The sequence below is a fragment of the Siphateles boraxobius genome, unplaced genomic scaffold (assembly GCF_051911475.1).
Source record: "Siphateles boraxobius isolate OS27281-9 unplaced genomic scaffold, OSU_SipBor_1 5, whole genome shotgun sequence".
Lineage (NCBI taxonomy): Eukaryota > Metazoa > Chordata > Actinopteri > Cypriniformes > Leuciscidae > Siphateles > Siphateles boraxobius.
In genome coordinates this window covers 18771037-18783730 of record NW_027509141.1, presented here as the reverse complement: position 1 = coordinate 18783730, position 12694 = coordinate 18771037, and the positions used below count along the sequence as shown (strand labels likewise).

General features: G+C 40.4%; 1 protein-coding gene across 3 annotated transcripts in view; it reads right to left on the bottom strand.

The window, feature by feature from the left end:
* Positions 1-12694, bottom strand: part of LOC143711515 (uncharacterized) — a 232757-nt gene that overhangs the window by 122564 nt on the left and 97499 nt on the right. The gene's annotated exons all lie outside the window — the stretch shown is intronic.

Below are 12694 nucleotides of genomic sequence, written 5' to 3'. Positions count from 1 at the left end.
GAGGTACGAGTGAATCCACGGCGTGCTTGGCGGCGGCTAATTCATCGGAATGTCTGCCCAGCAATGCTCCCTGCAGTTCAACGGCTGAGCGGATGGTTGTATCGTTCGCTGGGTCCGTCATGGTCGGTTTATTCTGTAACAGTTCGAAATAGACCCAAATGCGAAAGCAGGTTAGTGATTTATTGAAAAGAAAGAAGATAAATGCAACAAAGGCTGTCTGCCGATCACAGGTCGTCTTGATGAACGCAGAACAGGAAAACGATCTCCAGACAGAAACCAGGGAGGATGATGGATGCAGGTAAGCGGTCAGGGAGAGTTCACAGGAATAGGCAAGCGCAGAGTCCACCAGGCAGTTACCGCGGCACAGAGAATCATACTTGACACAGGATAGCCGGGGCAGTAACTCATCTGACATATGCGTACACACAGGACAGGAAACAGTAGCAATACTAAACCGTCAGTAACAGACATGAACGAACAAACAATAAACCGACAAGAGGGAAAGAGAACATGAGGTCTAAATAGCCAGAAAATCAGGGCAAGGGGAAACAGGTGTGAGAAGAGCAGGAGTGAACGCTGATTGAGAATGGGTTCAGCTGTGCGAGAGCACAAGTAAGAGAGAGAGAGAGAAACAAGCAGAGAAATAAAACTAGACTCCTGACATTTTCACCCTACTATTAAATCTAACAGATGCTAACATTGTCTTCAATGGTGTTCAACACACTAGGGCTGTAGTCAACCAAAGAAATCCTTAGTCGACCAAAGTCCTGTCCTGTGCAACGACTAAAAAACAAAAAAATAAAAAGACGCGATGTTTTGCATTTTGATTGAACATTTATTAAACAATTATCATAGAGCATAAAACAACAACGAAAAAACATCAATAATACATAAAACTACAATAATAATACAATTCTTTGAAAATTAAGTGATTTTTTTAACTCCAAAGTGAGGAGCTCTGTCTAGGTCTATAGTGACAGTCACAATCGCGCACCGCGGACCTCGCTTCCCTTATGAGCCCGCATACCGCGCACCTACATTTGAAATAACGAACTTGAGCGCGCAAAAGACGTGATATGTGAACATAATATTATATGTTAAAACTGCAAAATAATGAAAAATCCTAACAAAAGCTCTCGTTTATACAGGCTGTATATTCTTCTTTACTTTCAAAGCTATGGGTTAACTTTTGTCCAGCCGATCTAGGCGTTTTAAAACAAACACACAAAAAACCCAAATAGCCTAAAAAACAATCCTAATAATAATAGGCTGTATAGTTAGAAGCGTTCTAACTGAATGAATACAGCAAAACTACCTATATTCCTTACTGAGCGCGAAGCAGCAGTCCAGCCAGCCAGAGGTGCGGTTCCCGAGTGTTCTACGTGGTGCGCTAAACTATGGCGCTGTAACAAAATAGCCTAAATTAAAGCATTTCACCCCCTGGGGTTGGCTATCGCGCGTCTCGCTTTTTTTCTTATCAGTGCAAAAGAAACTCAAATAACTCCGTCGATTTTTGTCATACAGGCAAGTGTTGTACATCATTAAAAACTGTTAAATGTCTTCTTTTTTTGTGTACACTAATGATAAAAACAAAAAGTTGTGTTTTTCGTAAAATAAAGAAAAAAAACATGATGCACGTTCTGTCTTCTCTCTCAATGTGAAGTTCATTCTGAAACGCGACAGAAAATTATCTGTAACTCAGCCAATACTTGCCACCCACACATGAAAGTAATGTCTTTACAAAGCTTGAAGTCTCCTTTTTTAAATGAAGTAAATCATATCAAAAACAAATATTCTCGGTTTAAGAAATCCCTATGAAAGCAACGACATGTACAGTTTCTCCAGCCCGAGCTCATTAACTTTAATTTGACCACACCCCCACAAGCGCGAGCTGTTCTCATTCAAATGAAGGATGTTAAAGCCCTCATCAGCTCGAAACAAAGAATCAGCGACTCCAGTATTTCTCTACTTTTCATCAGTTTGGAAGACTGTTTGTGCTGTGGATTTACCTTGGATTTACCTCAGAAGAAGACGTTTTGATTATGAGAACAATTTCTAAGGTAAGAGACATAATAGTAAGTGTTTTATTGTTGCATAAACTTTACATTTTAGCTACTAAACTGGTGCCAGCCTAAAATGTTATGAATTGAGATACAAGTATGCTAGTATGAGTGTTTATTCTAATATGGTGAATATTTTAATGTTTAGACCTGTGTTTACTGTTAAATACTGTGTTTGTGGATATCTGCTCAAACGTTGATGTATAATGTAACAATAATGTTTCATAGTTTGGAGCGGCTCGATCGCTGCACGCGCAGAGTTTGGGTCTGAGTCACGCTGTGTGTTTGAAAAGCAAAACACGCAGTATAATATGATGATGGGATGCTCAAGAAACATTTATGATTATTATCAATGTTGAAAACAGTTGTGTACCTTTTTTTTAGAATTCTTTGATGAACATTAAGTTAAAAACAACAGCATTTATTTGAAATAGAATCTTTTGTAACATTATAAATTGCTTTACTGTCACTTTTGATCAATTTAATTCCTCCTTGATGAAAAAAAGTATTGATCCATTTTATTTATTTCCCCCAAAAAATAAACTAAAAATTCTTACTGACCCCAAAGTTTTGAACAGTAGTGCTTAACCCTCTGAGGTCAGCACTTTTTTTCTTATCAGTGCAAAAGAAACTCAAAATACTCTGTTGATTTTGATCTTACATATTAAGTGTTGTACATCTTAGATCCTGATAAGTGTCTATTTTTTTTGAGGATACTCACAATACAAATAAAGTGTTGTACATGTCGCCAAATAAAGAAAAACAAACATGATGCGCGTTCTGCCTTCTCTCTGTCAGTTAAGTCCATTCTGAAACGCGTCCGAAAATTAACTGTAGTTCCGCGAATACTTGTCATACAGGCACGAGTGTTTTTCCATAATGAAGCTTGAACTCTCTTCTTTTAAATGAATTAATTTATATAAAAAAAAATATTCTCAGTTTATGTAATCTGTATGAAAAGAGAGAGATGTCAGTCTTTTTCTTTCCAGCTCATTATACCTGATTACGTGTTAATGAGCCACGCTCACGGAGAGCGCGCGGTATTCAAAGGCAAATGATCTAAGGCAAGCCATTCAAACATGCCAACGCCTACCAGCTGGATTATAAAACACATCGTGTTCAGTAAGTATGTAAGTATCCCTACGGTGTGAGGAATAATACTATCTAATAACCCTGGAAAATGTACCCTTCTGGTAAGATCCAACTGATGTAGTAAGTCGTTTATTCTTAAGTGCTTTGTTCTAATCGCGATATTGAATAGTGTCTGACTGTAAACCGCAAAAAGACTGTTTAAATATGAATTGCGTGTCTGTGTGTAGGCTAAATGATGAATGAACGGCACAGGCGCGCGCACGCTTTGTTTACTACAGTTATACAGCGCATGTCTGTGTCGTTCATTCACTCTTGCACCTACATTAGTAAACGTTATGTTTACATGAACACATCCTAACTATATTGCTATAGATTATTAAGATGAGTAAAAATAGACTGAAATATGTTGAAATAAAATGTCTGTATAAGCAACAAACTGCAAATTCACATGTATATGCTAATATATCATACACAATATGTTACAAATATTGTAACAAAGACTAAATATGAATGTTTAGACAAGATCTTGTGATTAGTTTTGGATAGATTATAAAGTTTTGACTGTAAAAAAAGACTACTGTCACATTAAATAGGTACGCTTTTGTTCACCAATTTCTGCTCATAGTTAAATATACTATAGTATGGTGTTTTGTCAAAAATAAAGTAGGTATATTGAATTATCAACTAAGATGTTATTATAGTGTTTGTTCCAATTTTCAAACTAATGAATCCTTACCTTTTTTAATACATATGATAAAATGTATACTTTTTACAAAGAAATACACTTGAAATATTGTTAAAATTGTAATTGTTGTTGTAATTGTAACCTATTTGTAATTGGTTACAATTTCTAATTGTAAAATATGTATATATAGATAATTTCTTTAGTCCTTGCTTTCTTTGGGACCCAGTGACACACCTGTGTGAAAGGGCTAATTAATATAAAGCTCATTATGTATGTGGCACATTATCCGGCCTTTGTCTTCTCAGGTGTGTACACGCCTCCACTCTGTTACATCCAGTCAGGAACGAGACAGAGAGCGAATCCAATCGCAAGCACGTTTAATTAAACAAAAACAAACAGGTAATCCAGGGAATTCAGAACAGGACAAAAGTAACATAAACAACAACCGACAGCCAACAACTGAAACACAGGGGTTTAAATACACAGACAAACAAGCTAAACAAGATAACAAGGGGGCGTGGTTAATGAGAAACACCTGGGGAGACTAATAAACATGGACGAGGAACACCTGTGGACACTGAGCAACAACAAACAAAAGACAAGACACATGGCAGGATCACATGACAAACAAGGGATCACGTGATATACAAGACACAACAAAAATCCACACGTAACACATGCATATTGCCTTTCCAAACAAAAGGTGTCTTATAAAATTTAAATCAATGTATTGTTTTGTGTGAATGATTAGGCAGGATGATTTTCAGATCATTTTGAAGCAAAAATTCTAGGCAACAACACCCATTAGTCAAAAGTCTTGTGGACACATATTTAGTATGTGTTTTGTGGCCTTATTTCAGACACTTTAACTTTTAGTTTTTTCAATAACCACGCATAAACATTATTCTCTAAAAAATACAAACATTTACATACATGTTGCTCACATATTACGGTAGCGCCGTTTGTGCTATATAGAGTGAATTTACACCTTTGCCATTAACATGTTTATAAATAACTGAAAAAACCACAAATGTCAGAGCATGTCAGAACACCTCAAGGACCCTAAAAACCCCTTAGACCTCAGAGGGTTAATGTTACAAAAGATTGTTTTTCAGATAAATGCTGTTCTTTTGAACTTTCTATTCATCAAAGAATCCTGAAATAAAAATGTAAATAACTGTTTTCAACATTGATGATAATGAAAAATGTTTCTTGAGCATCAAATCATCATATTATACTGATTTCTGAAGGATCATGTGACACTGAAGACTGGAGTAATGATGCTGAAAATTCAGCTTTGATCACATGAATAAATTACACTTTACTATATATTTACATAGAAAACAGCTGATTTACATTGAAATATTTCACAATATTACTGGGTTTGTTTTGTATTTTTAATCAAATAACTGCAGCCTTTGTGTGTCAGGATACAGGCTCGGAGACTGAGGTAAGTGAATCAACATAAAGCTTTATTTCAGTGCATCAAGTTCAAAAGGTGAGAATATTCAAAGTTCAGAGGTGAATTCGGTGAAGATTACTGCGCGGGAAGGATTCCAGGTGAGCAGATCCTCTTCAGTTTATCTAATGATAAACTAACACAGTTCGGTGATGATTTGTCTTTTCTCTTTCAGATACAGCCGTGAGCGAGTGGAACTCAGGAGGAATACAAAGACTCAGGAGACCCGGATACAGTTGAAGCTTCTAGAAACATCAGAACAAGGACACAGAGGTTAGTATAATTCAGGTGAGTATACGTTACGTGACGAGGACAGGTTGTATCTGAGACTTCGTGAAACAGTGGAAAAGCGTCTGTTCCTGTTGGAGACTTGACAAAGATTGAATGTGAACTGGGTGTTTTTATGGAGCTGGTTGCTGATTGCGAACAGGTGAAGGTGATTAGAACTCAGGAGAGAGTGATCGTTGCGTGGTGTGAGATGTGGACTCTGACTGGTTTCTGACACTACCCCTCCCTCCAGAATCTGCGCCAGCGGACCTTGGACCCCGATGCCGCGGGGGTCTACCTCTGGGTCGTGGTGCAGGTTTGCTTGGATGTTGAGTGTGGAATTCAAGGAGCATATCCGGATCAAGAATGTCCTTCCGGGGTATCCAACATCTCTCCTCTGGTCCATATCCTTCCCAATCTATCAAATACTCGAGCTGACCACCTCGACGTCGGGTGTCCAATATTTCTCTTATTGAATAGATGGGCTCTGGTTCAATAGGAAGTATCGTGGGAGTATCCTCCGGAGCTGGTTCTGTGGGTGCGCTAGACCCCGCTGGATGATGCGGTTTCAGGAGAGAGACATGGAACGTGGAATGGATTCGTTGCTGAGCCGGGAGACGAAGCTTATAGGCCACTGGATTGATCTGTCTTTCTATGGGGAATGGTCCGATGTACTTGGGACTAAGTTTACGACTAGGTTGACGTAGACGGATGCCTCTCGTAGAAAGCCAGACCAGTTGTCCAGGTTGGTATTCAGATATCTGACGGCGAGGGGCATCTGCGAAGTTTCGTTGCCGATTTATTGCTTGTCGAAGGTGATGATGAGTTTGATTCCAGACCCTTTCACTCTCTCTAAACCATTTATCTACCGCTGGTACCTCGGAGGGCTCACCGGACCAAGGAAACAAAGGAGGTTGGTAACCCAACACACATTGGAACGGAGTTAACTTTGTCTGTCTGAGGGAATTTTGTGCGTATTCTGCCCAAATCAAATACCGCCTCCAGATGTTCTGGTTGGAGTGGCAGAATGTACGCAGGAACTGTCCAACATCTTGGATTTTTCGTTCTGTTTGGCCGTTGGTTTGCGGATGGTACCCTGATGAGAGACTTACAGTCACATTCATCATAGAGAAGAATGCTCGCCAAACCCGGGAGATGAATTGAGGCCCTCTGTCGGACACAATGTCTTCTGGGATACCGAAATTTCAAATTAATAATTAATAATTTTGCCGTGACAAAGGCTGTGGGAAGACTCTTCAGGGGGATCAGCTTACACGCCTTGGAAAACCAATCAATGGCTACGAGGATACAAGTGTTACCCTCTGAGAAAGGAAGATCTGTAACGAAATCTACCCAAATGTGTGACCAAGGTCTATGTGGGACAGGAAGGGGCATCAGTTTACCCACTGGCAGCTGTCGTGGAACTTTGGACATGGCACAGGGAATACATCCTTGGATAAACGTGGTTATGTCTTGCTGCATGTTGGGCCACCAATACGTGCGTTGGAGAGTAGATGTAGTTTTGTTTATTCCGGGATGACCTGTGCCCACCGAGGAATGAGCCGATGAAATCAAGGAGTTACGAAAATCTTCAGGTACATAAATTTTGCCGGGGGGACATCCTGGGACTCTGGGTTGTTGTTGTGACCTTTCTAGCAGTTGTTCATTGATTTCCCAATGGATTGGATTGACAAATAACCTTTCAGGTAAGATGGTTTCGGGTTCTTCAACTGGACTTTCTGGGGCATGGATACGGGAAAGAGCATCTGCTCTAGTGTTCTTTGATCCTGGTCGATATGAGATTGTGAAATGAAAACGAGTGAAGAACAGTGCCCATCTAGCCTGACGTGGATTCAGTCTCTTAGCATCTCTTAAATACTGAAGGTTCTTGTGATCGGTGAGTACTAGAAACGGATGTTTGGCCCCCTCAAGCCAATGTCTCCATTCCTCCAAGGCAAGTTTCACAGCCAAGAGTTCCCGGTTTCCAATGTCGTAATTGCTTTCTGCAGTTGATAGCTTTCTAGAAAAGAACGCACAGGGTATGGTTTTGGAGGAATCAGAGTACTGGGATAGAATCGCTCCTACTCCTGTAGTGGAGGCGTCCATTTCTACCACAAATACCTTTTCCGGATCTGGGTGATGGAGTAATGGTGCAATGGTGAATGCGGCCTTGAGTGATTCAAAAGCTCTGTCTGCTTCTGGGGTCCAAAGAAGTGTCTTGGGTTTTCCTTTTAGCAGGGAGGTCAGGGGAGCTGTCAAAAGGCTGTATTGATGTATAAATCGTCGGTAGAAATTTGCAAAACCGAGATATCTCTGAAGTTCCTTAACTGACTCAGGAGTAGGCCAGGACAGGATGGTCTCCGTCTTCCGATTATAAATTTCCACTCCGTTCTCACTGAGGTGATATCCCAGGAACTCGACACTGGTTTGATGGAAAGAGCACTTCTCAGCTTTTAGGAACAGAGTGAAATCTCGGAGTCTTTGGAGCACCTGAGATACATGATGTCGATGTTCAACTAGGTCTTTGGAAAAAAATAAGAATATCGTCGATATATACCAACACGAACCTTCCCAAGAAATCCCGGAGTACCTCATCCATGAAGCTCTGGAAGACGGAAGGGGCGTTTACCAATCCATACGGCATCACCAGATATTCATAATGCCCTGCAGGAGTTATGAAATCCGTCTTCCACTCATCCCCTTTCCTAATTCGGAACAGATTGTATGCACTCCTTAAATCCAACTTGATGAAAATGTTAGCTTCCCTGAGCTGTTCCAGAGCTGATGGGATGAGGGGCAGTATATAACTGAATTTCACCGTGATCTGGTTTAGGGCTCTGTAGTCAATGCATGGTCTTAAACCCCCGTCTTACTTGGGAACAAAAAAAGAAACTAGACGCAGCAGGTGATGTGGAAGGACGGATATAACCTTGTTCCAAGGCTTCCTCGATGTACTTTTGCATGGAATCGTGTTCGGGAATAAATTCGACCCTTGGGAATGGATGCTCCAGGTTTCAGATCAATGGCACAGTCCCATGGCCGATGGGGAGGTAAGTTGGAGGCAGTAACTGGATTGAAAATGTCAGAGAATGAGGAGTAACAGGAGGGAATACTCGTGGATAGGTTTTCCTTCGGGGGGTTGAGCACAGGGAGAGCCAGGATGTGGAATTTCATTAATTGGGCACTGACAACCCCATCTAGTGATCACACCAGACTGCCAATTTATGGTGGGTTGATGACGAATTAACCATGGGCGACCTAGGATTATGTCTGTTTGACTATTCTGTAGAACAAAAGGTTCGAACATTTCATGGTGTACGTTTTCAATCCATAACTGGATGGGTGTTATCTGGGATGTGACATGTCCTTTGTTTATCAGCTCACCTGTTACGGCGTAGATGGAGTAGGGCTCGGGAGTGTCAACCTTCCGGAGGTTGAGTTCTTTACAGAGCTGTCCTGAAATGAAGTTCCCTGCTGACCCAGAGTCGATGATAGCTGTTACAGATACATAGATATTTCGAGATTTCAGGATTACAGGAATCGTAAGGGGTGTTGATATAATGGAGTTGTCTTGAACGGAGCTTATCGTCAGCCGACCTGGTCGAATGGGACAGGTGAGTCTAAAATGACCCTTGGCCCCACAGTACATGCATAATTTCAACTCTTTTCTTCGAGAGCGTTCTGCCTGGGAAAGTCGGAAAGTGTCGACTTGCATCTTCTCAGATTGATCTTCTGACGCAGAACCCATGACAACTTGTAGAGAAGAAGAGTGACATAGCATAGTATCTTGATAACAGTTCTGAGATCTTTGCTGCACACGAATAGCCTGCTGGATGAATTTCTCTATTCCCAGGCTGTCATCATAAATCGCCAATTGAAGACACAGGGCAGGATTCAACCCACAGCGATAAACTGAGATGAGCGCCCTTTCATTCCACCCACTGTTGGAGGCTAGAGTGCGGAATTCTAAAGAATACTCAGAAACTGTCTTCTTTCCTTGACGCAACTGCAGCAATTGATCACCGACAGAGGAATCTTTAGTTGGACGTCCGAAAACTTCTTTGAAGTGTTTTACAAATTCCTGAACAGATGTCATCACAGTGGATTCCTGGATCCACAATGCCTCAGCCCATCTCAAAGCTGCTCCGGATAATTGTTGGATAATGAAAGCGACTTTCGATCGCTCGGTGGGATATAGTTGGGCTTGTTGTTCCAACGCAAGTAAACATTGCAATAAGATTCCGTTGCAATCTTCCACCCGACCGGAGAATGGCACTGGGCACGACTGTGGACTAGCGAAGCAAGCAATAGAGGGAGCTGCGTTTACGGAAGCGCTGGCTGGGGGTAGCACTGGGTTCGCCCAGGCAGCGGGGACTTGTATGGAATTTGTTGCAGCAACGGTAGGTTGAATAGAGTTTGTATCCGTGCCTGAGGTTCGCATGGAATCCATTTTCTTCACCTCTTTAGGTTTTGGTCAAGTCTTCTGTCAGGATACAGGCTCGTAGACTGAGGTAAGTGAATCAACATAAAGCTTTATTTCAGTGCATCAAGTTCAAAAGGTGAGAATATTCAAAGTTGAGAGGTGAATTCGGTGAAGATTACTGCGCGGGAAGGATTCCAGGTGTGCATATCCTCTTCAGTTTATCTAATGATAAACTAACACAGTTCGGTGATGATTTGTCTTTTCTCTTTCAGATACAGCCGTGAGCGAGTGGAACTCAGGAGGAATACAAGGACTCAGGAGACCCGGATACAGTTGAAGCTTCTAGAAACATCAGAACAAGGACACAGAGGTTAGTATAATTCAGGTGAGTATACGTTACATGGCGAGGACAGGTTGTATCAGAGACTTCGTGAAACAGTTGTAAAGCGTCTGTTCCTGTTGGAGACTTGACAAAGATTGAATGTGAACTGGGTGTTTTTATGGAGCTGGTTGCTGATTGCGAACAGGTGAAGGTGATTAGAGCTCAGGAGAGAGTGATCGTTGCGTGGTGTGAGATGTGGACTCTGATTGGTTTCTGACATTGTGAACATAAGTGACTTCTTTCAAAAACATTAAAAATCATACCGACCCCAAACTTTTGAACGGCAGTGGGTGTGTTTGTATATATATATATATATATGTATATATATATATATATATATATATATATATAGGTGTGTGTGAATGAAAAATCTAAAATGTATTCCCAGAATCGTGCAGCCCTATAGTTTGTCTTGATATCAACATGTTTACAGGTGTTTATTTATTTATTTTTTAGAAAGGGACCAGATGCCACTGGATGAGTCCTGCTGACTTCAACATTCACATGAGTCTCTGTATATGAACATGGTAAAATGAAAAGTCAAACACCTTGGACATGACAGGTATGGAGGCTACTATGTTTCAGGAATGGCACAAAGGTGTGTGACTGTTTAAGTCTTTTTCTTTAGATCAGCGTGTTTACTAATGTGCTTTATGTCCTTTGTTGTCTATCTTTGTATTATGTTGTGTTTTAAATAATTCCAGACAATCTAAAAGCCATACTTTTTTTAATTTCTCCTCCTTCTTTGTGCAAGGCTCCTCATAATGATCGGGCCTGATAGCACCTGACAGGGCCATTAGGGGAGGGTCTTTGTCTTTCTCAGGTGTAAAATGCATTCATATTAATGAGAGATCACGCCTCCTCGCATAAAGCTTTCTCACACAAAACACGTCATACAAATTTTAAATCAATATATTGTCTTATCTAAATGAGTATGCAGGATGATTTTCACATAGTTTTGGAGAAAATATTCTTGGCTACGTGATACAATTTTCAAAAGTCTTGTGAAGAAATAATCACTATGGGTTTTATGACCTTATTTCCGTGACATTTGTTTTTTGTTTTTTTTCACAAACCACGCATAAACATTATTATCTCAAAACTCCAAACTTTTACATACATGCTGCTGACATATTACTGTAGCAGAGTTTGTGCTGAATACAATGTAATAAGACTTTAGCCATGAAAATGTCACAAGTAACAGAAATAAGCACAAATGTCAGAGCATGTCAGAACACCTCCAGGACCCAGAAAACACCTCAGACCTAAGAGGGTTAAAGTTGGGGATAAAACATAGCCTACTTATATTTAGAATACAGTAACATATAACTGCTTATAAAGGAATAAATATCAAGGAGTAAATCAATGAAAATTTCTTCCTATTGGTAAAAAAAAAAAAAAAAAAAATTGCAACTTGTCGACCAATGAGAATGTCAGTCGACCAAGATGGCATCGACCGATTAGTCGACCAAACGACCAAAGTTGACAGCCCTACAACACACAGACCTCTGTTAAAATCTTTAACAGTTTAGGGTTTCATGAGCCTTATCATTCCTTCATCAACAACAGCTCATTCTGTGAGTCATACATCATTAATCCATTTCTATGTCATTACACATGTCCAGTTTCAGTTTTCAATCTTATCAAGTGTTTACATGTGCTATTGAACTGGAAAATCTTCAAACCACTCCTTAAAAATCGAATGGAATTTAAGTTGGATTTGGCTTATTCATGCCAATTGACATGGTTACATGTGACTTTTTTATTTGGACCGGGCTACTATAGTCCGATTACAAACGGATTATTAGGGTCCATGTTAACGCAGCTACGGTTAAATATGCACATCTGTAAGATTGAACTTAAATTAATAAAATTACTGATTGGTTGTGTAACGACTGAGACAAATCAGACAATAATCTTTAAAACTCACTCTGGGATCTATGGTCCCATCCCCCCAACAAGGGCAAGAAGGGTCTTGGTTACCATGACTATGATCAGATAAGTTGGTTTTATTGCTGTTAAAAATGTGGTCACGTGGAAAAAGCAGAGGCCAGCTGACAGTCTTGCCTGGGCCCGGGACAAGATAATCTTAGATGGGATAGAACAAAAAAAATATTTGTTTAAGACATCTCGACTCGAAGGCCTCTATTTTCTTCTTCTCTTCTTCTCTTTTCTTTTCTGAGCACCGGACTTGTGCTGACCAGACATTTTGAGCGTAACGTTAGCCTACTGAACTTCAAATCAAGTGACAATTTTTATCAGTGGCCAAACCATTCTTGTTTTGGGGGAGGGGGGGGGGGGTTCTTGACCACTATTTAAAGGACAA